The sequence below is a fragment of the Manis javanica genome, chromosome 17 (genome assembly GCF_040802235.1).
Source record: "Manis javanica isolate MJ-LG chromosome 17, MJ_LKY, whole genome shotgun sequence".
NCBI lineage: Eukaryota > Metazoa > Chordata > Mammalia > Pholidota > Manidae > Manis > Manis javanica.
The window spans coordinates 58,618,756-58,645,334 of NC_133172.1; the positions used below are offsets into that span (position 1 = coordinate 58,618,756).

Here is a 26,579-nt window from a genome sequence, read left to right on the forward strand (position 1 = left end):
GTCACCAAAATGTTATTGAATTGGCTGTGGTGATCTCTGCACAGCTCTAAATACACTAAAACCCCCAGAAAAACAGTCTACTTGAGTGGATTGTACATTTATGTGACTATATCTCAGTAAGGCTGTTTTCTAGAAATGCATCGAGCACCTACTGTGTGCCGGGCACACTGGGGACTCAGAAGCCAATACAACAAACGCCATCCTCTACCATCCTCTGAGGGAGGGTGGAAAATCGCTTTTCAGGGCGCTGGTGAAGAGCTCTCAACACCAGGGCGGGCTGGAGCGAGAGCCCCCGGGAGGGGGCAGCACTGAGTGGATCTTCCCAGACCTGGAGGAGGAGCCGGAAATGACCAGCCCCGGGGGAGGCTGGAGAAGGGAACAGCCTTCCAGGTACAGGGAAGAGCACGTATGGAGGCCTTGAGGCGGTGCCCGGCACTGGGAATGGGCGGCGGAAGGGAGGAGGAGGACCGGGGCCAGGCTTGAGCCGCCCACAGAGTGGCAAGGCCTCTGGGGTCCTTCTCTGAGGCCGGGTGGTGGCAGGGATGGACTTGATAATTTGGGAGCTGTTTAAATAGCGCCCTGTCCTTACTGGGGAGTGGGCCACAGGGAAGCAGATGGGGGGTGGGGGGGAAGGCGGCACATCGCCTCCCACGTAACTATTAAGATGCGCCTTCTCCCTGGGAGGGGGCTGCCAGTTAATGAAACAGGAAGTAGCTCTCTGAGCCAACAGCCAGAGGACAGCAATTTGAGGACAAAGGGGCAGGAGGCAGCCGGCTTCTGGAAGATGGCAGGCAGGTGAGGCCTGGCTGACCTGGTTCACCCCCGTCTGCCTCTGGTGGCCAGGACTGGACAGGTCAGAGGCCGGCCGGCCAGCAGGAACGCCTCTGCATTTCGGGGGGCGGGGGGCTGCGGCCTGGCCCCTGCCGTGGGGGCGGGAGGCAGCGTTCCAGGCCCCAGGTCCTTGACGTCAGTGTTGCCATGGAGACCCTGGCTTTCATCCGCACGTGTCGCAGCTGCTGGAGACCCCCTGGTTGGGAAAGCTTTGCAGGGTTGAGGGAAGCAGAAAGCACAGAGCTGGGACCTGCAGGCCTGCAGCGCCGCCAGGGATCAGGGTACCGAGACCCCACGAGGCTCCCTGCCCACCTCCAGCCTGCCCCCAACCCTCTTGCCCAGACAGAGCTCCTTTCTTGCCGCCTAGGAGATGCCCTGTCCTAAAACGGCCCAGGCGTCCTCCACGGCCCTCCCGCACAGTCACATACCAGGGGGGCATGCGCCCCCTAGCGGCCCCTCCCACCCCCACACTCCTGGCCGCATTGTTCTGTTTGCACCGCCCCCAAGGGATGTTTGTGGAGGCCCTCCTGGTGCCACATGGCGTTCGGGATGCTCTGCCGAGCTCCTGTGAACCTCAGGGCGACCCCAGAGGGAGAAGAGGCGCTGGAACAGGGACGCAGGGCTCTTGGGCCCAGGACTTATTGACGCACGCGTGTGAAAGTGTTTTCTTTGTCTCCAAACCTTGCCCAGTGAAATCTGCCTTTCCAAATTCGTAAAAGACATCTTCAGTAGCAGACAGTCCAGGCTACTTGAAAACTGCAGAGGGCCTCCCATTTCCGGTTCATTTCACCCTCTTCCCTTTTCTGAGTCCCATCTTCCTCCCTGGGGGGTGAAGGTGGAAGAGGACCTCCCATCAGTTCTTCTCCCTGATCTGGGCAGGAAGCAGCATGAAGGTGAGCAATACCTGCCTCGCCTGGACATAGGTGCAGGGCGGGGGTGAACTCGAGACCTGGGGAGGGGGGTTTCTACCCTGCTCCTCCCACCCCAGCCTGCGGGTGGTGATAACGCGAGGGAGAGCCGCCTCCCCTTCTTCCCTCTTCTGGGCTGGTAGCCCTCCTGAGTCACAGACAGCAGCAGCCTTGGCATTTGCTGTGGGGGTGGGGCGGTGGGGGCAGAGAGGGAGAGAGCAGGGTGTTTTATCAGGTAGGCCTGAGGGACTTAGGGGAGGGATGGGGTGGTTCTCAGCAGGAGGAAATGAAGCGGAATGGACTCAGGTGGGGCAGCTGCTCCCCAGGAGGTGGCCAGCTGTGGGCCAGAGTCTGTTCCTGGGCTGCCCAGCCTTGTCTGGCATGACCGGGCACCAGCCCCTTCCCACAATGAGCGGGAGCTGTGTTTCTCAGTGGCTTGCCTTGGCAAATAACATGGAGTTGGTGTTTAGAAAATGTTTGTGCATTCATTTGACAAATATTTATATGGGTCTACTAGGTGGTGAGCGCTAGGTTCTGTGGTGGATGAGTGGGTGGAGGGTGGGAGGGTGGAGAGATGGGTGAGTGGATGGGTGAATGAATAAATGAATGGACAGGTAGGTACATGGATCAATGGATAGATAAGTGAATAGGTGAGTGAGTGGGTGTGGAAAGGAATGAAAGGATGGTTCAATGGCTCATGAATGGATGTATAGTTACCTATTGCTATGGAACATATCACCCCAAAATTTAGTGAGTTAAAACCAACATTTATTATCTGGCTGTTCCTGTGGATCAGGGATTTAGGACTGACTGATCTGGGTAGCTCTGGCTCAGAGCCTCCCATGTGGCTGCAGTCAGAAGAGACTGAAGGCGTAACGTGGCTGGAAGATCTGCTTCCATGGTGGTGCCCTCGCATGGCTGTTGGCAGGAGGCTGCAGTTTCTCATCACATGGGCATCTCCATAAGGCTACTCAGGTGTCCTTGTGACATGGCAGCTGGCTGCCTCTAGAGTGAGTGATCAGAAAGAGACAGAGAGGTGGAAACCACAGTGCCTTATATGACCTGGTCTCTGACATCTCCTACCATCACTTCTCCTGTTTTTCCCCTATGTGGGGCCAAGCACTGCCCACTTGTAACCTTTTGTCCCAGAATAACCATGTGTCTACATGGCCTCTCCTTCAGGCAGTATGCTAGGTATATGGTGTGTTGATGGCCTGGGGCTGGCCAAATCCAGGCCCGCCCTGTCAATGGAAACATTGGGAGGCAGACCCCTCTGACCAAGGTTTTATTCCTTGGGTGCTGGTTGCACAAGAATGAGCCCTTCTTGTGAAGTATGTAGTCTGTCCACACACCCCATTTGAAGCAGTCCCCTCCCCGTTCACTAGATCAGTGCACAACCTCGTCCATCTGGCCCTTCCTGGACTCCCTGTACGGAAGTCCCAGTAAACCCTCATGACTCACATGGTGTCCCCAGGCCTTTCCTTCTGTCTCTGGGGCGGCCCACCCAGTTGGGCTTATGATCACACACCCTGTGGTTAGAAGCAAATTACTGAAGCCAGCGCACACCCAAGAGGTGGGAGATCAGTTTCTACCTCTCGAAGGAGCACCAAAACTTTGGGGGCGGATGTTAAAGCCACCACAATAGGTGGATGGGCGGCATACCCACTGTTCTTCCCTAAGGCCGGAATCTTAGAATAACGTCAGACCTGCGCTCGAAGACTTAACCGTCATGCCTGCATGTTAAATTCATCAGGGACACTTTTAGAAGGTATCAGTGTCCAGGGCTAAAACCCCAGACAGTCTTGCTTAACTGATCTGGTGAGAGACTTGGACATTGTGTTTTTGTTTTTAGAATGATCTTAAACTTTGAGCATGAAGCCCAGCATTTATGTTTCTGCTACATTTTTTTATTGTGGTAAAATACACATAACAAAATTTACCATTTTGAGCATTTCTAAGTGTACGGTTCAGTGGTATTAAGTATATTCACATTAGGGTGCAACTGCCACACCCAGAAGTTTCTGCTTTTTCCAAATGGAAACTCTGTCCTCATTAAACAGTAGCTCCTGTGCCTCTGGTTACCTTTTTCCTACTTTCTGTCTCTGAATTTGACTACTCAAGGGACTTCATGTATGAGTGGGATCATATTTGTCCTTCTTGTCTGGCTTAATTCACTTGGCGATGCTGTGACGTGTCAGGATCACATTCCCCGGATGGCTGAGCGGCGTATCCCATTGTCTGCGTGCACCACGTTCGGTGCATCCATTCATTCGTCGATGGACTTTTGGGTTGTTTCCATGCTGCTATTTGTTAAAGCTCCTGGTGGTTCTGATACGCAATTAGGGACGAAAACCAAGGCCTCAGACCAGTGGTTTTAATCCTGGCCGCATGTTAGAATCACCTGGGAGCTGTTAAAAAAAAATACCGATGCCTGGCGCCCAGCGCACACTCACCGAATCAGGCTGTGGGGGTGGACACAGGCGTCCGCAGGAACAGAGCCCTTCCAGCATAGAAGCCTGGGCGTGCAGGCTCATGTCCGAGGCTCTGCTGCCCCCTGGTGGCGCAATTAACGACAGCCCTGGTCGCAAGAACGGGGTTCCTGCCTCTCCATTACTAGCTTGCCCATCCGTAAGGAGCCCAGATCAGCCAGCCTGGGGGTCTAGGGGCCCTGCAAGGTTCTGACTGCACCCTCCGCCCCCTACTTCCCAGCTGACCTCACGTGGCTCCATGTGTAGAGGAATGGGTGAGTTCATGAAACAGGAGGAGGTACAGACAGATGGAAGACTGCACCTGCTCCTTGGCAGCTGTGTGACCTTGAACAGTTAACCCCTGCCTCCGTTTCCCTGGCTCTCACGGGAGGATCCCCGTGGCTCCTTCTGACAAGTCCCTGAGCTTGCAGGTGAGTGTCTGTTGTGCTGGGGAGGAGAGCTTCTTGTCCTCGGCATCGCTGGCACTGGGTTCTCTGTGGCCAGGGTCCTGGGCCCTGCACGGCATTGAACAGCGTCTCTGGCCTCAACTCACTAGATGCCGGTGGCACCCCCAGTTTTAACAATCAAAAACGTCTCCACATATGGCAAACCTGGGTTTCAGTTTGTCAGACAAAGTGCAGGTTTCCCAGTTAAATTTGAATTTCAGATACGCAACTCATATAACTTTTTAGTATGATTATGTCCCAAAGATTACATTTTTATTTGCTAAATCAAAGAAACTCCAGCTAGGGCTAGAATCACCCAGCTGGGAGCTACCACCCTAGTGGGATTTTTGATACCTGCTAAGACACCAGATGGGGAAGTTGCGGCAGTGGCCTGGCAGGGCCGGGGCACCGCCCCGAGTGCCCTCTGGGGGCAGGCCCAGCCGGGGTGAGCCAGGGACAGGCCGTGGCCGTGCAGGAGGAGGCTGGGCTCACAGTTGGGCCTTCTCCCTCTGGGGCCTGAGAGCCAGTGGTGTGATGTGCTAGGTGCCAGGCTGAGGGCTGGGGCACCTCGTTTCCCCAGCACCTGGGGCTGCTGGCAACAGAGCAGTTTGTGGCCAACCACAGTTGGGGCAGTAGTTCACCCCAGCTTTCCCCCAGAGAGAATCCCCAGTGACAGGGAGTCAGGCCCAACCTGCTCATTTGCAAGAGGAAGCAACAGGCCCAGAGAGGGGCAGTGACTGGCCCCGAGTCACACAGCCAGCTTGTGGCAGTGGCACAGCTGGCATCTGGCTCTTCAGGCCTGGACTTTTGCCCCAGGTGGAGCCTGGGAGTGTCCTCTCAATTTCCAGTACATTCTCTGGAGCCCCCAGCATTTTCCAGACGTGGAGACAGTTGAGGCAGGCTTCCTGTTGAGGCTGTGTGGCCTGCAGACCCAAGCTGCTTTCTATACTATGCCAGGGAAGCGCTGGGACCCCTTCCTTGGGGCTGCCGCTGCAGCGACTGTCTCATTTCTGTCTGATGGGAAGAGGCGACGTGGGGAAGTGGAGAAGCACTTGGACTGGGAGTCAGACTGTCTAGGGCTGAATACTGGCTCTGCCCCTCCCCACCTGTGCCTGAGGCTCCCTGGGCCTCAGTTTCTTCATCTCTAAAATGGACTGCTGAAAACGATACCTGCTGTGTAGGGCTGTTGTTAGGATTCCATCAGTCAGCATGTACAAGCACTGAACACAGCGCGTGGCAGGTAGTGAGGTTTACCGTGTACCTCATTTTCCTCCCTTACGGTGACTCGACCCTTCTCCCTTGGGAAGCTAGTTCAGTGTGTCTGTCAGTCACAGCCACCACCACCCCCTCCCCCAAGGCAACCACTGCCCCCTGTTGCCCAGACAACGGGTCGATGAGTGAGACAAACCTGAGGATGGGCCTCACCTGAAGCTGGTATCTCCCTGGGATTCCCAATATATGAGACAATAAATCCCCCATTTTGCTTAAGAAATTTGCACTGAGTTCTAATCCCCACACCCCCTTTGTTCCTTAGAGCAGGAGGGGTTTCCCCAAGGTGGCCCCCTTCTCCCCTGGCCCGGGAGCCTTGGTTGGGATCCAGCCCCACACTAGATCTGTGACCTTCTGCCAGGGAGGCAGGTCCTCTGTTTGAGCTGCTATTGGAGCTTACAACAAGAGGAAACAACTTGTATAAAGTGTCTGCTGTGTGCCAGGTACTGTGCTGGAGCTTTGATGTTATTTTAATTGCATTTTACAAGTGAGAAAAACTGGCTCAGAGAGGTAAAGTGACTTGCCCAAGGTCACACAGCCAGGAAGTAGAATCACTTCACTGTAAGGAACCCAGATAGTCTGGCTCCAAAGCAGGGACACTTCCCACTGCACCAAGTGGCTGGTTACCTGCAGAAGGGATTTTTTCCCAGTAACTAAAATTTTTATTTTAATTTTTAAAAAACACAGATTTTTAAAAAATTCGTAACACAAAAATGTCTAATCTTTACCCCAATAGTAGTAGTGATTTTAAAAAGAATGTTTGCTGTGGAAACTTTTCTCCATCATTCTATACATTCACTGGAGAATAGAGGAGTCACTACATGCTTGTTGTAAATGAACCCCCAGCGGAGGGCCCGGGGGTTGCACCCAGGCTGCCGCAACACTGAACTGCAGAAGGTGTGTCCACTTCTACGTGGCGTTACCGGCCCCCTCTCCTCCTCGCTGACCCAGTGCCAGGGTGCCCGGCCACAGAGAGTGAATCTTGATTAGTGTAAGTCCTCCTCCCACTGATTGACAGGCTGGGCATGTGACCTGGAGCAGACCTAAGAGAAATAAGTTGGGTTGCCAGAGCCTTCCATGATGACCTGTGGCCACACATGAATCTTTCTCTTCTCTAAGTTCCAATACCCCTTAGTTTTGCCACCAAATATCTTTGCCCTGGACCATTCTTTGTCTCTCCCAGCTTGAATTTTGCTGAGTTACACACACACACACACACACACACACATACAAAGATTAAAACTTATGGACTGTATTCAAAATATTTAATAACCAGAATGACATGGGCACTGGATGACAACTGGCCTGTGGTAAATACCAGCTGGATGTTGACCCCAAGTACACCCCATACTGTGGGCAACATGGGCTGTGTGCTGGGGCTATAGAGATAAATTATGCAAATTTATTGCTCTCAAGGCAGGCAATCCGGTAGCTTCTGTAAGAAAAAGTAGGCAATTCTAAAACAGGAATGTTTCACATTTTTCCCTGTAAACCTGAGGTTCCAACCTTGGCTGCAGGTTAGAGTCACAGGAATTTGTCTGGGCTCTGATTCAGCAGATCTGGGTTGGCATGGGCATGTGGGTTATAACAAAGAGCCATAGGTTGAGAATCTCTGCTTTCAACAATTGATTCAGAAGCTGACTTTGTTGGCCAGAATTTATTCTTGAGCATCTGCCTGTAATACAACCATTTGACTATCCGTAGGAACAAGCCTATTAAAAGTTGCTTCCTTTTATTTTTTTCTTTACTGCTTAGAAGGAAGAGGGTGTTTCGAGGAGGAAGAACGTGGGTGTGCTTCCGGGGCAACATGATGTCACAGAAATGCAAAAAGGAGGCAACCGGCCCCAAACGGAGTCACTGGTGCTAAACCCACATCACCGAACTGCAGCTTAAAACGTAATGTAGCGGAAGTTCCGACCTTTCCCTTGGAGTGTAATCTTAACCAGTCTGTAATTTCCTGGTCTTTACCAGCGGGGTGATATTCCTGACTGACACCTCTTGTCTCTTAAAACAAGGTGACCTTGCCTGAAACATCCACCCTTTAACCCTTCTGCCTATAAAAGCCTTCCTCCCTGTGCAGCTTCTCTGACCTCAGAATTGGCTAGGTGGGATGCTGCCCAATTTGTGTATCATTGAATAAAGCCAATAGCTCTTCAAATTTACTTAGTTGAACTTTTTAAAAAAAACATTTTGAAGGACAGAATCTCACAGACCCTAGAAAACTCAACAAAGTGAATACCAGGACCCTAACGGGCATCTCTGCTGACCCTAAATTTGGTCAGATTAAAGTCCCAACGGTTAGCTCCCCAAGGCCATGCCACCACAGACAGAGCCAGAGTGCTGGCCAAAAGGAGGTAGAGGGTGCTTTCAGGCCTGCACAGTGTCTTCCAGCTTATAAATGCGGCGTTTTCTCGCCCCACATGGCTTTGCGCCGCAGGACCCTTCTCTCACCTCCTAGGGATCCCGATAGTCAGAGACCGCAACTCCCAGGAAACACCGGGGTCGGAAGTCGGGCGGCTGGCAATATAGTGGACGCACTATATTCTGGGAGATGTAGTCCACAGAGGCCGGAAGCTACCTGAGAGCGATGCATTCTGGGGAAGGTAGTTTTCAAGTCGTTTGATTGCCCCGCGTGGATACTGTGATCTCACCTGAGCCTAACGCAGCGGTAGGGGATTGACAGTGTTCGGATTTAGAGTTAAAATGTAGGATTTGTTTTTTGTCTGTCTCCGTCTCCAACATACAAGGAGAATAAGAGCTGTAACACTTCTGGGGTGGCAGGCAGGTCTGGATCAGTTATTTCTCGCTCAAGCTTCAGTACACAGGCTGCTTATCCTCCCTGAGCCTCTTGTTTCCTTATCTGTAAAATGGACAAACTAGTCATTCCACTTGGCAGGCTTGATAACACGGATCACGCAGCTAGCAAAGTGCTTAACACATCCCTCTTCTCTTTGAATAATAGCAGTTTACAGAGCAATGGGTGTGCTTTGAAACACAGCAAGAATTTTGTTCCAGGAGAGCACTTTGGTCTTCATATTTGGAAGGTAGGATTTCCTCCCAATTCCAGCCAAAGCTCATAAGTGTAAGGAAATCTTGTTATACGGAGGCTCAGCGAGGATGGGTGGCCCTCCTAGCCAGAACACAGTGAGATGAAAATTAGGAAATGAGACAAGCTTCCGGGGCAGGCATCCTCACGCAGTATTTGTGGGAGTATTGGTAACTACATCCTCTGTAGAGGGCAATTTGTGTAGGTGCAGTGGTTCCACTTCTAGGAGTTTATCCTGCAAACATACTGGATACTTTCAAGATGACAGAAGGTTAAGAATATTCATTGTAGCACTGTTATATAAAACGAATGATTGGAAATCACCTAGGCATCTATGGATAGAGGACTAGTTAAGTCAAGTGTGGTACCTCCATCGGCTGGAATACTGTGTTGCTATTTCAAACAATGAGGTGTAATATCACCTGTGTAACATTCCAGAGCAAAAAATGTTTAAACTAAATCTGTTGTGATGAAAGTACTGAAGAAATCTAAATTAATGGAATTTTGTGAAACTGGCTTAGACACTCAACACTGTCAGTGTCATGAAAGACAAAATAGGCTGGGGAACTGTTCTAGATTAAAGAAAACTAGAGACATGATTGTTGAGTTCAATGGATGGGCCTTAACTGGGGCCTGGATTTTATTTTTTTCTTTTATTTTTTTATTCCTTCTTTTTTTTTGGAGCCTGGATTTTAAAAAAGGACTTCTTAATTAGACCCCTTGGGAGCAGTGGGGGAATGTGATTATGGGCTGCATATTAGTTAATAACATTGTATCAATATTGAGTTTCCTGAATGTGATCATTGTATTGTGGGTATATAGCAGCAAGTCCTTGGGAGGTACTGACTGAAGTATTTAGGACTGAAATACTGACTCTTGGGCAGTTCAGAAAAAAGACTGGAAACAGACAAGCAAATGTGGCATATATTAATAATCAGGGAATCTAAGTTTTGAAATGTGGCTTTTCATTTTCCTGTTCTTGCAACTTTTTTTATGGTACTGAAATTTTTGAAGTAAAAAAAGAGGGAGGAAGAATAATGTGGAAGCCCCCATATACATTGATAGGGGAGAAGCATAAAAAAATACTGGTAAATTTTTTTAAAAGCCAGGTGAGAGCAGCCAGTGTAGAGTGCTGCCTTTTTGTGGAAATGCACAAAAGGCTGACCCTGGAAGGAGACACAAGGAAGAGGTGACAAAGGTGCCTCTGGGGAGGAGGGCCCAGCTGGGCGGAGGGGAGGTCTGGGAGTGGGAAGGAGACTTCTCACACCCTTTCAGACCTTTTGGATTTTGTATCGTAGGCATGTATAAACGATTCAAATAAAAAATACTAATAACTTCAAAAAAGGTTGTTTCTGGGAAAGCGCTTGTGGTCAGGAAACCCCAGACTGGCCCTCCCCTACTGCCCAGCTATAGACCTGATGGCAAACCCAAAACAGAAGGAAGGAAAATCAGTTACTTTCACATCCTTTCCCACAGCACATCCTCATCGCAACCCAGTGAGCCAGGCAGGTTTTACGGGGCCCATTTTACAGATTTGGAAAACAGGCTCCAAGAGTCTTAGCAGCTTGTGTAAATTCTGAGCAAGACACAGTCCCCAGCAGGGATTGACACTGTCTTTCCTGGGGACCCGGCCTGGCTCCTTCCTCCTGCGGGTGGCCTCCTCAAGCCCTGAGGGCTAGAGGCGAGGGCCTCGGGTGGGAGGGCGAGGGCGGAGGTGACTTCCAGGCTCCGGGTGTTCACTGAAGCTCGGCCCAGCTGCCTTCCTGCAGCGGCGTTTACACGGGGCTCTCCAGGCAGGAAACAGAAGTCGATGCTGGTGGCCCAGAGCATGGGTTTGATTTACATGTTCATGCGCAACTGGTTTGGGGGTTTATTTGGTGGGGCTAACTCAGCCCAACAACCTCCTTCCTCAGCCCGTTTGGCCTGCTGGTGCATCTCTGTAACCTTAAATAAAGTGGTCTTTAAAAAAAATTTTTTTTAATCATCAGAGACGTGGGCAAAGATGCACTGCTTCTGAGAGCGACAGACACAGCCATCAACGTCCCCCAGGAGGCCAATGCTGCATGCAGTGAAGGAACCCGCACAAGGAACAGCAGAGTGCAATGGCCGATAAAACACAATAAACAGGTTTGCTGCATTTGCTGACCTAGAAAGATAGCCACAATATAGTAAAAAAAAAACAAAAACTGGTCCCATTTTAGAAAAAAAAATAGCTATAAGCATACGTATATATAGAGAGATGTATTTGAACAAACAGAAAAACAGCTTACAAAGTTAAATTATTTGACTAGAATGTAAAAATGGCATTTCATTTTCATTTCTTTGAAGATTAGGGAGGTTGACTGTTTTTTTTTAAGTTGGCCAATTGTGTTTCCTCTGGTGTGAGTTGCTGAAATATTACTGCTCCTTGATCTTCTGTCACAAGCAAATAGTGTAAAATTCTGGCACCATGTGTCATAAAGAGAGTTTCTGTTTAAAATTCCAACGCTTCCATTATGATGGTATCTTGGAAAAGAGGTTGCTGAACTTGAAGTGGAGGGCTCCAGTCTTAATGTAATGAATTATCCTGTGAGATAAAGAGTTCAGAAAAATAAAGGAGGATATTTCCTACACAAAGCATTACTCCTGTTTCTTCCCTTCTTTTAATTCTAGGATGTTCTTATAAAGTATGTTGTTGGGTTCTTGGTGAATAGTGTGAAACTGGAGGTGGTTTTGATGTTTGAAAGGAAGAGTGACGGGAATGAAAGACTGACCACCAAGGCCAGGCTCAGGGTGAAGTGAGGGGGATGCCCAGGATGTGCTCAGTGAAAATGTCAGGAATTGCACACTTTAAGGATAGGCAAAATTGGAGGTGGTGTTCACGCAGGCACTTCACCCATGCCATTCAAGCCCCAGCCCTGTTGGCTGTCTCTTGGTGACAGAACAAAAGATCTGTGAACAGCTACTGTACTGCAAGGCTAAAGTGGTGATGAGTATTTCAGCAGAACTAGACTGGAGGGTGCAAGCAGCAGACAGACACACTAATTTTGCATCTGGGGCATGGCAGCAGAGTCTTGGCCTAGATGAAATGGTGTCCCAGACCCCTTGTTCTGGACTACTTGGCATGTTGGCCGTGCCTGCTTCCCAGGAGGTGTCTGAGTATTAGACATGCTACACCGGGGTTCACAGTGGACCTCAAGAGATGGGGATCATTCATTTTTGTCCTTAAGAATTTTCTGATTCATTCTCCATTGATGATAGCAGCATGGCTGGTTTTCTCTGGACATGCCCTGTGTGCAGCCTTTACCTGCTGCCAGCCCCTACCTGCTGCCAGCCCCAGGTCCCGCCTCCCAGAGAAGGGAGGCAACCTGCAGGCCCTGGGTCCTCGGAGATCCCCTGACATAACCCGACATGATTGATGCTGACATTTTACCCAACTGGCTAGATGGGGCAGAGAGGCTATACACTGAAGAAAGGTGGGCTTCCTTGTCAACCTGAGCTTGAGAGCCACACCTGCTGTAGGTGGAAAGCCAGGGGCTGCTGGGACAGGGAGGAGGCGGGGAACGGAGAGCTCCTGACGTAACACAGCTGTCACTTATTAAACTCTTACTGCGCACCAGGCATTGCATTTAGCACTTCACATCTAAAACCTCACTGAATTCTCATCACGGCCTTTAGAGGTAAGGACTCTGTTATCTCCAGGTTGCAGATAAGGAAACTGGGGCCCGGAGAAGGTAAGCAACCTGTCTGACCACAGAACTAATAAACGGCAGAGCCAGTATTTGGACCCAAAACTCCAGGGCTGCTTTCTTCACTCCGAAGCTCCCCCCTCCTCCATTATTCATGACCTCTGAGCCCGCTGAGTGCTGGCCACTGCGTGAGGGTTTGCTCTGTCCCCGGCGCTGGACCTCTGGGCTCCCCAAGGCCGCAGGTCTGGAGGCCCTCAGAACTCTAGGGTATCAGGACATCACTGTGGGGTTAAAGCAGGTTCCATCTTCCCGGTGGGGGGAGGTTCCAAGAAGCTCAAGCCCAGCTTGTCCCCTTTTCCCCAAGGGGAGGCGGCAGTATGGGTTGGGACACGTCCTCTTTTCAAGTTCTTTCTCGCTGCTTCTGACCACTTCCTCTTCTCCCCGGGGTGGGGGCAGCCGTGGCCGCAGTAATGGCAGCCGTCCAGGCGGTGGCTGAGGAGGCCTCTGAGACCCTCTGGAAGGGCTCACCAGCTGGGCCGAGGGCACTTGTCCACCCGAGTTCCATCCCCGCCTCCCCAAGACCCCCTCCCGAGCGCAGCAGGTCCGGGGACAGGCTGCCTGAGCTCTCCCTCAGCCAGACCAAAAATGTGACTGCGGCTGGTCACCTCTCCATTCAGGCTCTACCCAGGCTGCATCCACTTCCTGCGACTTCCACTGAGGGCGTGGCCCAAGTCCAGTACCCCAGCCTGGACAGCCAGACCCCTTAGGATGCCCCGGAGGCGAGGCCCTCAGTCCTGGGTGGGGGCCCCGGTCCAGCACGGGGCACCTCAGCGATGAGCACCCCACACGGGCCGAGGAGCTGAGGCATGGCAGGAGGGTGGGTATCAAGAGATGGGGGTTCCAGGTCCGGCTCTGCCACTTGTTAACTGGGGCCCTGGGTGGGTTGCTTTTCCTCTCGGGGCCCTGGTTTCCTCATCTGCACAATGGGCATAAATAATAACACCTCTAAGGGTTGTTGTATGAAATAAATGAGGTGCTTGATGTATTGGGCTAAACACAGAACCTTGTACACAGCAAGTGCTTAATAAAGGCATTAACTATTGTTAAGCAGAGCCTGCAGCTGGCCTGCGCCATTCAGGAGGCCTCCCCGCCCCACTCCCTGCTGAGAACAACCAGTCCCAGCTGCCCCAGTAGCCCCCGGCTTTCCACCTACAGCAGGTGTGGCTCTCAAGCTCAGGTTGACAGGGAACCCCACCTTTCTCCAGTGTATAGCCTCTCTGCCCCATCTAGCCAGTTTGGTAAAATGTCAGCATCAGTCATGTCGGGTTCCCCCAGCCCAGTGTGGTACCAAAGCCCTGGAGTGTTTTTTTTTTTCCTTTTTTTTTTATTGTGGTAAAATATACATAACATAAAATGACCCCTTTTCAGGTGGGCAGTTGAGTGGCATTCTCACAGTTCTGCAAACATCACCACTGTCAATCTCCAAAGTTTTCTCATCTTCCCAAACTGAAGCTCTGTCCCAATTTAACTCTAATCCCCGTTCCGCCTGGCACAGCCCCTGGCTACCACCATCTATTTTCTGTCTCCATCAGTTGGACTGCTCTACAGGCCTTGTATAAGTGGACTCCTACAGTACCTGTCCCCTTGTAACTGGCTTATTTCAACGGGCATGATGCCCTCAGGGTTCCTCCATGCTGTAGTGCGTGTCAGATTTTGCCTCCCTTTTATGGTTGAATAATATTTCATTGCATGCACAGACCACAATTTGTTTATCTTTTCAGCCATCCGTGGGCATTTGGGCTGCTGCCACACCTCGGCATTGTGAGTACTGCTGCTGTGCACATGGGTGTGCAAATATCTGTTCAGGTCCCTGCTTTCAGTTCTTTTGGGTGTATATCTAGAGGTGTAATTGCTGGGTTGTATGTAATTCTGTTTGATTTTTTTTGAGGAACTGCCAAAATCCTGGGGTTTTAAGTAGGACCCAAATGTTGCCTGGGGAGGCCCCTCTGGCCATACTCTGGGCAGGGAGGTATGCAATCAGGAGCTGGACATCTTGGGTTCAAATCCTGGCTCTGCCACTCTCAGTGGCATGACCTTGGGCAAGGTACGTGCCTATTCTGTGCTTCGGTTTCCTCAGCTGTACGGTGGGATGAGGGCAGTGCCCACCTGCTGGGACTGCTGGTAATCAGAGTGTTTACTTAGAACAGTGGCCCGGCACAGGAAGCACTCTGCTCACCGCTGTGTCTGTGGTCCTGCTGAGATCTGACCCTGCAGTCTTACTGCTTCCTGTTGCAGTGGCCCCACACCAGCCTGAGCCCTCTGCGGAGCACCCCTTTGGAACTAGCCCTGGTCCCTCCCTAGGACTCAGATTTCTTTTTCCCCTTTTCTGGGTCTCTGGGAATCTCCCTTCATTTGGAGGGGAGTTCCTCTCTCTCCCTGTTCATGGCTTAAGCTTTTGAAGTCAAAAGCCAGGAAGTAACGCCTTGAATGAACTCCGGGAGAGCTTGAGCCAGGACCAGCAGGGAAACGGAGGGCGCTGACCAGCAGGCCGGCATGGCACAGGCCAAGGGGAGGCCAGCCCGGGTCACTGTGTTTGCAGAACAGTGTGAATGTACTTCTTCTTTCCTTTGACCTTGACCGTTCCATCCCTAATGACTGGGTCCTGAGCTTTGGGAGGGGTAGGGGGAGCTGGAGACCAGGGAAGAGGCTCTGGGCCGGCACACAAGGAGCCAATGACGTGGTGCTTTCGTCTGGACGGGAGTTGCTGGGGGACTGGGCTTAGCAAGGGGTGGCGGTGGAGGTGAGATACCCCATCCCTGGACCAGCAGCCGGGGCTCCACGGCTGGGCCCGGGGTAGTCTGGCCCTCCTCCGGCGGCGGAAGCTAAGCGGTCAGGATGGTGCAGGCTTGTCTGGTCTGGGGCCCCTCCCAGCTCCGGCCCCTGGGAGCTGCTTCTGTGGACCCGGGGTGACTCCAGGAAGAAGGTCAAGGCCAGACCTGACAGAGTGAGGACTTCGGGGACCATGGGGACCACCCTGGGGGTCGATCCCGGGTCCTGGAGACCCGCTTCTAGGCTTGCCACCTCCACCTCTGACAGGAGGAGACAGAAGCCTCTGGGATGCCCCTCACTGGCCCCCTTCATTCCATTCCTTTCCTTTCCCATCCAGGTTTTCTCTGTTCCTTTCACTTCATACCAGGTGGTAGGTGGTTTGGAAATTCACAAAGCAGTGCACTTCCCTAGACAGTTTATCAACAACAAGGACCTTTAAGGAGTCAGCACTCTGTACCTGCTGTAGTGAATGACTTTTTGCACGGCCCTCTGGCAGAGGTCCCAGTGGGACCACTATTCCCCCAACACCTCATTTTCCCAGCATTGTCAGAGCAGGCCTGTCTTAAATACTTGCAGAGATCCCCCAAGAGGTGCTAATACCTGCTTTGGGGTATTAAACAGAATATGCCATAAAGATGCAGTAGACTGCCATGTAGAAATTGCCTGGCACTTGGTAGTTATTTAAAAATTAGGTATTGTTATTTTTTATTTTAAAAAGTTGTTATTATAGAAAAAGGGAAGACATTGCTTTTTAAAAAATATTTATAGAACACCTTCTATGCTCCAGGTACTGCCAGTTGGGATTCTGCCCTGGGAATCAAGCTGATTTTCCGAGCCTAGATCAGAAGCAGTGAGCCCCGCAAAGGCCATCACCCTAGCAACAGCACAGAGGGACGTGTAGGAGGAGGAAGAACCAGCTGTGCATCCTTAGGCAAGTTGCCTGGCCTCTCTGAGCCCTGTTTCCTGATCTGTGAAGTGAGGCTGGGAATCCCCCCTTCCCCTTCTATCGGGGTGAGGGTCAGATGAGATAAAACACACGGTCAGTCTTGACAAGGAGGAAAGTGCTGCCTGGCCAAGCAGAGAGGTGGCCATCCATGGGAGATAAGCCCCCACCTGGGCCTATAACTGAAGCTCCTGCTCTCAGCAACTAAACCGTCCCCACTGAAGCTCTGCGACACCCCTCACGGAGACTCAGACTGCCCTCCCCCGGGCCATCTGGAGGGAAATGTTCACCAGGGCCATCCGAAGATGCCCATTCTCCTCGTGCCCTGGGTTAGAGTGCAGGCAGGCTTCGCCTCCAACCCGTCCCAGTCCACGCCGTGACTCCAGGCCAGTTGATGCCATCTGTTTCCATGGAGACTAGGGACCATGACAGCATTTCTGGGAGGAAAAATGGACTTCTTGTTCGACGGCACAGTGGGATTTTAGAGGTTGGGGAGGGTGGTGGTAAAGCAGAGTGGTAGAGCTGTCATTACTCCATCAGGACAAGGTAGAGGGTTGCCAAGCCCAGGGACAGTAAGGGAGCCCCAGTGGATGGGCAGCATTTCCTCTGGAGGGCCAACTGGATAATTCACCGCCTGCCGTCTGGCCTTTCCGGCAGAGCATAATGGGATCATGGTATAGGCTGCTGCTCCGTGTGCTTGCAGAGCATGCACGCATGGAGTGCACATTATGTGCCCCCACTGGCCCCGGTGATTTATAAGTTTACCTCCTTTAATCCTCACAATAGATGTGTAAGGCAGCTACTATTATTATCCCCCTTTTATGGATGAGGAAACTGAGGCAGAGAAGTTAAGTATTTTGCCCAAGGGCTTACAGTGGTGGGGCTGAGCCTAGACTCCAGCCCACGTTATCTGAAGCCAGACCTGTGCAGCTAACCCTCCGTATACTCTGGTGGGCCAGGGGAGGACAAGCAGAGAGCTAGGTAGGGGGTAAAAGGAAGGCAGGTCCCAGGTCCCAGGTCCTACATGAACCTGTCATTAATACTGGTGTTGAGAAGTCACAGATTTCACAAGGAGGTGTCACTAGCTCTACTTTACAGACACGGAACCAGGAACACAGCGAGGTTAAATGAGTTGCCCTTGTAGAGGAGCTGCTTTTTGAACTAGAGGTGCCCACTGCAGACCCACTGCTCTTTCAGCGACCCCACCACCTTGTCTTGCTTCTTCCGCAGTTTGATCCAAGTCTGATCCCTCTTGAGAAGGGACAGGCCAGGGCACACCAGGCCTCGGCACATACTTTCTGAATCATGTAGGAGGGTCCCTGTCGTTTCCACTTGCTGCTACTTTGGGCGAGGGGGAGGAAATGTGGCAGGAAATGTAGTGACCTCGCATCTTTTGTGCATAGATGTTTGCCTGAGCCTGACTCTGCTGAAATGGAGAGTTTCGAAAAGAGAATTGTGTTGGGGTAGTTGACTCTCATTTACATTTAGGTGAGTCGGAGAGAAAAGAAAACTCTAGGAGGGACCCAAAATTGAAAACTCCATCTACCCACCCACTCATCTGCCCCTCCTTCCATCCATTTATCCTTTCCATCCACCCACCCACCCATCTATCCATTCACCCTTCCTTCCATCCATCCTTCCTTCTATCCACCCACCTACCTACCCACCCCCACACACCCATCCATCCACCCACTCATCCATCCATCCACTCACCCATCCATCCACCCACCCACCTATTTATCCATCTACCCACCCACCCATCTACCCTTCCTTCCACCCATCTATCCTTTCCATCCATCTACCCACCCACCCATCCATCCACCCACCCATCTATCTGCCCTTCCTTCCCATCCATCTATCCTTTCCATCCATCCATCCACCTATCTGTCCATCATCTATCCATCCATCCATCCACCCACCCACCCATCCATCCCTTTATTAATCTCTATTAGTAGTGATCTGTTGCTGCCTAACTCCAAAACTTAGTGGTTTAAACAACAGTAATTTGTGATCTCATGGTTACTGAGGGGCAGGAATTCAGCGACAGCTGACTGCTTAGCACTGGCTGTTGGCGAGAGGCCTCAGTCCCTGTCCACAAGAGCCTCCCCGGAGGGCTGCTTCGTGTCCTCACAGCATGGTGGCTGGCTTCCCCCTCTGCCAGTGGCTCAAGGGACCAAAGTGGAAGCTGCAGGGCCTTTTATACCTAGCCTCATACATCATGCACTGTCCCTTTCACAGACTTCTTTGGTCCTAGAGTCAGACGCTGTTCATTTTCAGAGGAGGCAACGCAAAGGCATGAATCCCAGGAGAGGAGGGTCATCAGGCCATCCAGGGGGCCCGACCATCCATCTCTCCCAGCCATACTTTTGTCATCTGTCCATCTGTACATTCAGTAACATCTGCTGGGCTCCAATTTTGGGCCAAGCCCTGAAAACAACACACACACACTCACTCAGTCACTCAGTCACTCAGTCACTCAGTCACTCACTCACTCACTCACTCACTCACTCACTCACTCACTCACAAAACCCCAGAACAAACAGAAAAGAGGAAGCCTCATATAAAAAAGCCATAGTTTGACATTTTCCTCCAGTTCTTATTTTACATTTGTAAAACAGCTTTATTGAGATCAAATTCACATACCATACCATTTACCCAATGAAAGCATACATAGAGCATTCAGAGTTGTGAAACTATCAATACAATCGATTTTAGAACGTTTTTATTACTCCAAACAGAAACCCCATACCCGCGAAGCAGTTGCTCCCCATTTCCCCTTTTCCCCAGCCACCTTCAATCACATATTTACTTTCTGTCTCTATAGATTTGCTTATTCAGACGTTTCATGTAAATGTAATCATGCGCTATGTGGCCTTTCTGACTGGCTTTCTTCACTTAGCGTGATGTTCTCAGAGTTCACCCATGTCATGGCATGTATCAGGGCTTCATTTCTCTTTATTGTTGAATATATTCCATAGTATTGGTAGACCACACTTATTTATCCTTCCATCAGTTGATGGACATCTGGGTTGTGTCCACCTTTTGGCTATTATGAATAATGCTGATGTAACATTCTGTGCAAGTTTTTGTATGGTTAAATGTTTTCGGTTCTCTGGGGTAAACACCTGGGAGTGGAATTGCCGAGTCATATAGTAACTCTACATTTAACTTTTTGAGGAACTACCAGATGGTTTTCCAAAGCAGCTACACCATTTTCCATTCCCACCAGCCATGTATGAGGGTTCCAATTTCCCCTTCATCTTTGTCAACACTTGTTACTGTATTTTTTTTTCTTTTTTGCCATTCCTCATGGGTATGAAGTGATATAAGTGATTTTCAATTTTCATTTCCCGTATGGCTGATGACGTTGAGCATCTTTCATGTACTGTATTGCCAATTTATATATCATCTTTGGAAAAATGTCTATTTGGATTTTTTGCCCATTTTTAAGTTGGGTTATTCATCTTATTGTTACTGAGTTGGAAGACTTCTTTATATATTCTATTTATATAGAAACAAGATATAGGTCTCTTATCTGATATATGATTTTCAAAGATCTCCCATTCTGTGGGCTCTAATTCTTTTTCACTGTACCTTTTTTCTAATTATTAAAGTATATATCCTCATGATGAGATAGTTGAAACATGCAGAAATGTATAAAAAGGTGGAAAAATACTCACCCAAAGACCACCAGGTTAGTATTTAATCATGTTTCCTTTTTCTTTGTCCTTATAACCAATTCAATTATGTATTATTTTTTTGGTAGGTGCTGTTTACAAGGCACAGAATTCTGGGGGTTTAAAGTAAGTCTCCTGTCTTGAGCCCCAGACACCCAAACTCCTTCCTAGGGATAGTCACTGTTACCACTCTCTTGTGATTTTTCAGATAGTTTATATTACATATAGACATACATGTCCATTTCCCTTTAAATTGTAGGACATTATCCATTCCACTCAGCATTTGTCAAGAGCTCCTTTCCTGTCTTTTAGCTCTGCATACTTTTCCTTATGTAGTTAACAATCACCCTGAAGATTCAATGTATCCACTAGTTTTGGGAGGTAGAGCAGGAACTCATTCTAGTTAGCATAAACAGGGACTTTATTCAAGGACATAGGTGCTTACAGACTCTTGGGGACAACAGAGATCCAGGTCCAGAATCGATATGGCCAGAAGCAAAGCTAAGCCAGGCATGAGATGGTTCCAGTGGAGATGTGCCAGGGCTGGGCGCAGACTGTTCAGCGTTCTACTGCTGTCCTGCTGTCACTGGACTCCAGGTGTCTTTGCCGTGGTCTTCCCTAGGTATGTGTTTTCTGAGACCCACATCTCCCCTCTCCAGCTTCTGAACACAAGCCTGGGGGCTGGTGTGCCTCATTCATGGGGCCGACAGGAATGTCTGCACTCAATAGCTGCAAGGGAGGCTGGGAAAGGTTCTGGCTTCTACCTTGGCAAGGTGTAGCCTCCTAAGGGGGGGCTGCCTTGGACAGAGGAGGGCTGATTTCACTGGGCAGCCAAAACGAATGGCAGAAGCCCAGTATATAAAACTTTAATGTGAGTGTATTATTATTATAAAATTATAATTCTTATGATTATAAGGGCAGTACTTGAGTGAGAGGTGAATGTTGTAATGGTTAAGTGCACAGCACAGGACTTAACTGACTGCCTGGCTAAGTCTTACTATTGTCCTTTACCAGCCTTCCGAACTTAGGCATGATTTGAACTTCTTTATGGGAAGTTTCCTCATTAATACAATGGGGATAATAATAGAACCTCCCTCACAGGGCTGGACTGAGGATTGAATTAGTTTCCAGATGTTAAAGTTCAGAAGTATACCTGGCTCACTGTATTGTTATTTAATTATCTCTTGTTATTTTCTCAACATTTTATTATGAGCATTTAGAATATATGGAAAAGTCGAATTGTATAGCAAGCATCCTATAACTACTACACATGATTTTGCCATGAACATTTTTTTTTATTTTGGTATCATTAATCTACAATTACATGAGGAACATTATGTTTAGTAGACTCCCCCCTTCACCAAGTCCCCCCCACATACCCCATTAGTCACTGTTCATCAGCGTAGTGAGATGCTGTAGAATCACTACTTGTCTTCTCTGTGTTGCACAGCCCTCCCCGTGCTCCCCCCCATTATACATGCTAATCGTAAGGCCCCCTTTCTCCTTCCCCACCCTTATCCCTCCCTTCCCACCCATCCTCCCCAGTCCCTTCCCCTTTGGTAACTGTTAGTCCATTCTTGGATTCTGTAATTCTGCTGCTGTTTTGTTCCTTCAGTTTTTCCTTTGTTCTTATACAAATGAGTGAAATCATTTGGTACTTGTCTTTCTCCACCTGGCTTATTTCACTGAGCATAATACCCTCTAGCTCCATCCATGTTGTTGCAAATGGTACAATTTGTTTTCTTCTTATGCCATGAACATTTTACTGTGTTTGTTTTATCACATATTTTATCTGTCTGTGTCTCTTTCTAATCATTCACACACCTTAATTTTAAATATATTTCAGAGTGATTGCAAATACATAATATACTATAATATAATATACTATTATTCGTTAAACTAACTCTTAACTATTAGTTTAAAATATGTGTATAAAATTTGCCTTGTCTTTCCCCTTAATATAATGAGCTGAGTCCTATAAGATGAAATATAATTTGTCAGAGGGAAGCATGAGAGAGCCAGGCAGGGCCTTCCTGACAGTGGGCATAGCCTGTGCAAAGAGTGCCACACTGGGATACAGAGCCCGCTAAGGCAGGCTGACCATACAGTGCCCCTTGAAATGGATGTTTTAAAATACTTGTTTTTTACAAGATTTTATGTAGAGGAGGGGTCAAAGGAGAGGCCCAGGAATGGGCAAAAGGGGAGAGTTCCAGATGGCAGAGCCCTGCCTCCCTTCCAGTGCCCTGAATAGTTCTGCTTTGCCCTGGACTTGCTAAGCAAACCCCTTGTCTTGGTTATCTATTACTGCATAACAAATCACTCCAAAACTTACTGGATTAAAGCCACAGTACTTGTTTATTATTGCTCATGTTTCTATGGGACAGAAACTCAGGAGTGGTGGGGCAGTTCTGGCTCAGGGTCTGCCGTACAGTTGCAGGTGGATGCTGACCTGAGTTGGGGTCATCTCAAAGGCATCTTTACTCTCCTGTCTGGTGCCTGGCTGGAAGGACTTGACCAGAGGGAAGCTGGAGCAGCTGGGGCTGCCTGGGCATCTCTGTCTCTGTGTAGTCTCTATGTGCAGTCTCTCCAGTGTGGTGAGTTCAGGGTACCTGGTCTTCTCAAGGCAGCTTGGGGCTCCTAAGCATGATTCCTGAGCCAGGCAGAAGCTCTCATACATCATCCCATCTGCCACATTCTATTGAGGCAGTTGTAAAAAGTTACAAAGATTGGCCAGGTTCAAGGGGAGGGAACCTGGATACCACCTCTCAGTGGAGGAATATCAGACTCACGTTATAGGAGAGCAGTTGTCTTTGGGAAACACAGTTGCCCACAGCTGCCTTTTGAATAGACTCACTCTCCTCAGGAGGCAGCTGGTGGCTGTGGATTTTCACCAGGCAGGTCCTGTGGGGTTCTCAGCCCTGGCAGTTGTCTGCTCAGCCGCACAGGCAGTGCTCCGGTAATTCTGGCTCTGCAGGAGGCCCGCGACAAGCCCAGGTTCCTCCATCTCGTTTGCTGCTGTGTGTTCTGGGTTGAACAGTGTCCGCCTCAAATTCATGTTCGCCTGGAACTTCAGAATGTCACCATATTTAGAGATAGATCTTTGCTGATGTAATCAAGTTAACATGGTCACATAGGGTTTGGGTGGGCCCTAAATCCAGTGACTGGGGTCCTTATAAAAAGGAGAGAGGACAGAGAGAGAGAGACAAAGGGAAGATGGTATGGGGACACAGACACAGGGAGAACGCCACGTGACCGCAGAGGCCCAGATTGGAGGGATGCTTCTACATGCCAAGGGACATCGAGGGTTGCCGGCAGCCGCCAGAAGCTAGGAGGGAGGTATGGAACAGATTCCTTCTGGGACCCTGCCTACACCTCGACTTGGGACTTCTGTCCCCTAAACTGTCAGAGAATAAATTTCTGTTGTGTTAAGCTACCCACTTAGTGGTCCTTTGTTGCAGCAATCCCAGGAAAGTAATGGACCTTCTCAGGGACATTTTGATCTCTTACAGAGCGGTGGTCTGGCTGGCTGGTTGGCAGGTTGATTCCGATTCAACGCAGAGGTTCAACCTGTGAAAGAATGCCCCTAGTGCGTGGCCGAGGGAGGTGACATGCCAGGAGAGAACTGGGATGCCAGCTCTGTTGACAGGGAGAACTTGGGTAACACATGAGTCATCAGATATTCATGGATATTTGCTTGCTTGAGTCTTTTTTTATTTTTTATTTTGTAAATTAGAAAATCCAGACTGGCCTTCCCAGGTGTGTCTTAAGTCTCCCCGTCTCTGGAGCTGATGTGACTCTGTCAACATGGCACTGTTTATAATGGCAACAGCTGTGACCTTTAGAATCAAGAGGAAAGTTTCCTTAATGGATTCAGGACACTGTCTCCATGCTTGGGGCCATAAACTAGTATTCACCAAAATATGGAGACACGGGGCAGAGGACAGAAACGCACCTGCTCCTTGGGGGAGGTTCTGCCCCTCTTCTGCTGGAATGGAGACTCTAGGGGGGGCATAGCGGGCCCCCCACCCCAGGACTTTCAGGGGTTCTGTGTTCTACACCCACTGTGTGACCCTCAGAAGCAATCAGGCATCTCTCTTGGGGCCTTTGCACTTGCCTGAGAAGTTCCTTCTCCAGACCTTCACTTAGGCCAGCTCCTCCTCTGGTCACACTCAGATGTCACCTCCTCCGAGGGGTCTCTGTGATTGCCTTGTCTAATCTCCCTCACTTCCCCGGTTATGTTGGTGGCGTTGTCAAAGTCCTTACTCTCATCTCACATGACCTTGTTAATGAGTTTCCTCACTTGTGGGCTCCCTTCCCTAGTAGAGTGGAAGAGCCACAGGGCTTTGTGGTCCATTCTTGTACTCCCAGCTCTCTGTAACTGTCTGCCTGGCACATGGCAAGTGTTCGGTTAATATCTGTTGAGTGACAAAATGTCTCAGCCAAGAACACACAACTCTTGAGAAAGAATGTCTTGGCCAGTCTCCTGCCTTCAGCCTGGCTGGCTCATCCCACCCTCTGCTGCTCACACACGATTTTTCCAAACCAGAAATCATGCCGGTCATTCTTCTGCTCTAAGACCTTCGGGAGCTGCCCTTGTCCTCAGGGAAAGTCCACATGCCTTAGCAAGACTCAGCAGACCCTGTGTGAGTCGAGCCCTGCCTGCCTTCTGGGCACACACGCTTTTCACTCCAGCAGAACTGAGTCACTCCCCAGAGTGTGTGTCATTTATGCTGTTCCCGCTGCCTGGAATCCTGTCTTCTCTCTTCACCTCCCTGTTCAACTGCACAAGGATCACCACCTCCTGGATGTCTTCCTGACCCTCTTTTCCCAAACAATCATTAATGATTCCTTCTCTTAACCCATCCTGGCTTTATCAGCTTTTTTTTTTAAGTAAAATATTTACACTCAGTTAAATTCACTCTTCTTGGTATACGGTTCTATGAATCTGGGCAAATTCATAACGTTGTGTAATCTGTACCACAATCAAAATATAAAACAACTCCACCACCCCACCCTCAAAAATTCCTTTATGCTCGTTTATAGTCAAGCCCTCTCCCCATCCCCAGCCCCTGGCAACCAGCGATCTATTTTCTGTCCCTATGATTTTACCACTCTATGATGTCCTATCAATGACATCATACTTACGTAGCCTCTTGATTCTGGCACCTGTAACTTAGCATAATGTGGCTGAGGTTCATCCTCGGGGTTGTGCCTGGGAGTGCTTTCTTCCCTTCTGTTGATGAGTACCCTTTCTGTGTGTGGATGTTTGCTTATCCATTCACTAGATTAAAGACGTTTGGATTGTTTCCAGTTCTCAGAGATTATAAACAAAGCCACCACAAGCATTAGCATACAGAGTTTTGCTTGGCCATATGTTTTCATTTCTCTTGGGTAAACGCCTAGCTGCAGGTTGCTGGCTCATATGGTAAGTATATGTTTAATTTTTTAGAAACTGCCCCGCTGTTTTCCAAAGAGGCTTCACCATTTCACATTCCATCCAGCGGCTCCACATGGGCGGCGCACTGGGTATTGTCAGTTGGTTTTAGTTTAGCCATTTTAACAGGTGTGTAATCTGTTTTGCTTTTTTTGTTTACCTGCTTGTCTCTCCCACCAGCCAGGAGCTCCTGACAATGACATTACCTCTCTTTATCCTCAGAGCCTAGAGTGGTGATGACACACGGCAAGGACTTAGGAAATGCTTGGGGGCTGAATGAGTGAATTGAGTGATCTATTGAATTTGTGTTTAAGGAGAATTTGTCTTGGATTCCATGAAAGGAGGGTTAGTCAACGCCTCTTTTCCAGTTATGGAAACTAATTATGAGATGGTGTTTCTGGAATCTTTCAGACAAAACCTCCTCATCTTTATGGCTAATACCTTCCTATACATGCTCCAAATACTAGACTGCTCTCCACCTGTGAAAAGACTCACCATGTGTTTCTTCGACGGTTCAGCAGAAGGCCTTGGTGCCCATACTAAATGGTACAAAAGAATCATGAGGTGTGGGGGGATGGTTAAAATGTGGATCCACAGGCCCCACCCTGACTAAGGTTCTGAGTCAGTAGGCCCCGCATCTCCGACCTCCCTGAGAACCCCTCTCATGAGAGGTAAGCATCCTCTGGAAATAACCTCAAAGAAGTCACTGGGATTCAGATTCCAGCTCTGTCACCAACTGGTGGGTCACCTCTGCAAGTCATTTAATGCCTCTGAGCCTCAGTTTCTTTGTCTGTAAAATAGACTTGAAAATAATTGAGTTTCTCTACTCCATTGTGAGGAGTAAATACATTTGCTGCATGAAGCGTCCTGATTTTGGTAAACCACAAAGATTTGAAATGTTTCCTGCCCCCCTCTTAGCTAACTGCCTAATATTTTAATCTTTTTGTTGATGCATAACATAATGCAGAAAAGTATACTTAATGTAAGTGTATGGTTCAGTAACTTTTCATACAGGTAATGCACCAGTGCACCCAATGCCCTGTCACCCCCAGAACTCCCC

General features: G+C 49.4%; 1 protein-coding gene and 1 long non-coding RNA gene across 2 annotated transcripts in view; both read left to right on the forward strand.

Moving 5' to 3' along the window:
* Nucleotides 1-321: 321 nt before the first annotated feature.
* On the forward strand, nucleotides 322-11,736 carry LOC108400465 (uncharacterized). The gene is made up of 4 exons (XR_012126865.1): nucleotides 322-390; nucleotides 4,449-4,638; nucleotides 7,678-7,818; nucleotides 10,957-11,736. It is a non-coding gene; the product is annotated as an uncharacterized lncRNA (long non-coding RNA).
* Nucleotides 11,737-14,426: 2,690 nt separating this feature from the next.
* PLCG2 (phospholipase C gamma 2) overlaps nucleotides 14,427-26,579 on the forward strand; it is a 142,882-nt gene continuing 130,729 nt past the window's right edge. The window contains exon 1 of the mRNA XM_036993778.2: nucleotides 14,427-14,457. The gene's annotated coding sequence lies outside the window, so the exon portion shown is untranslated. The remainder of the gene's footprint in view (nucleotides 14,458-26,579) is intronic.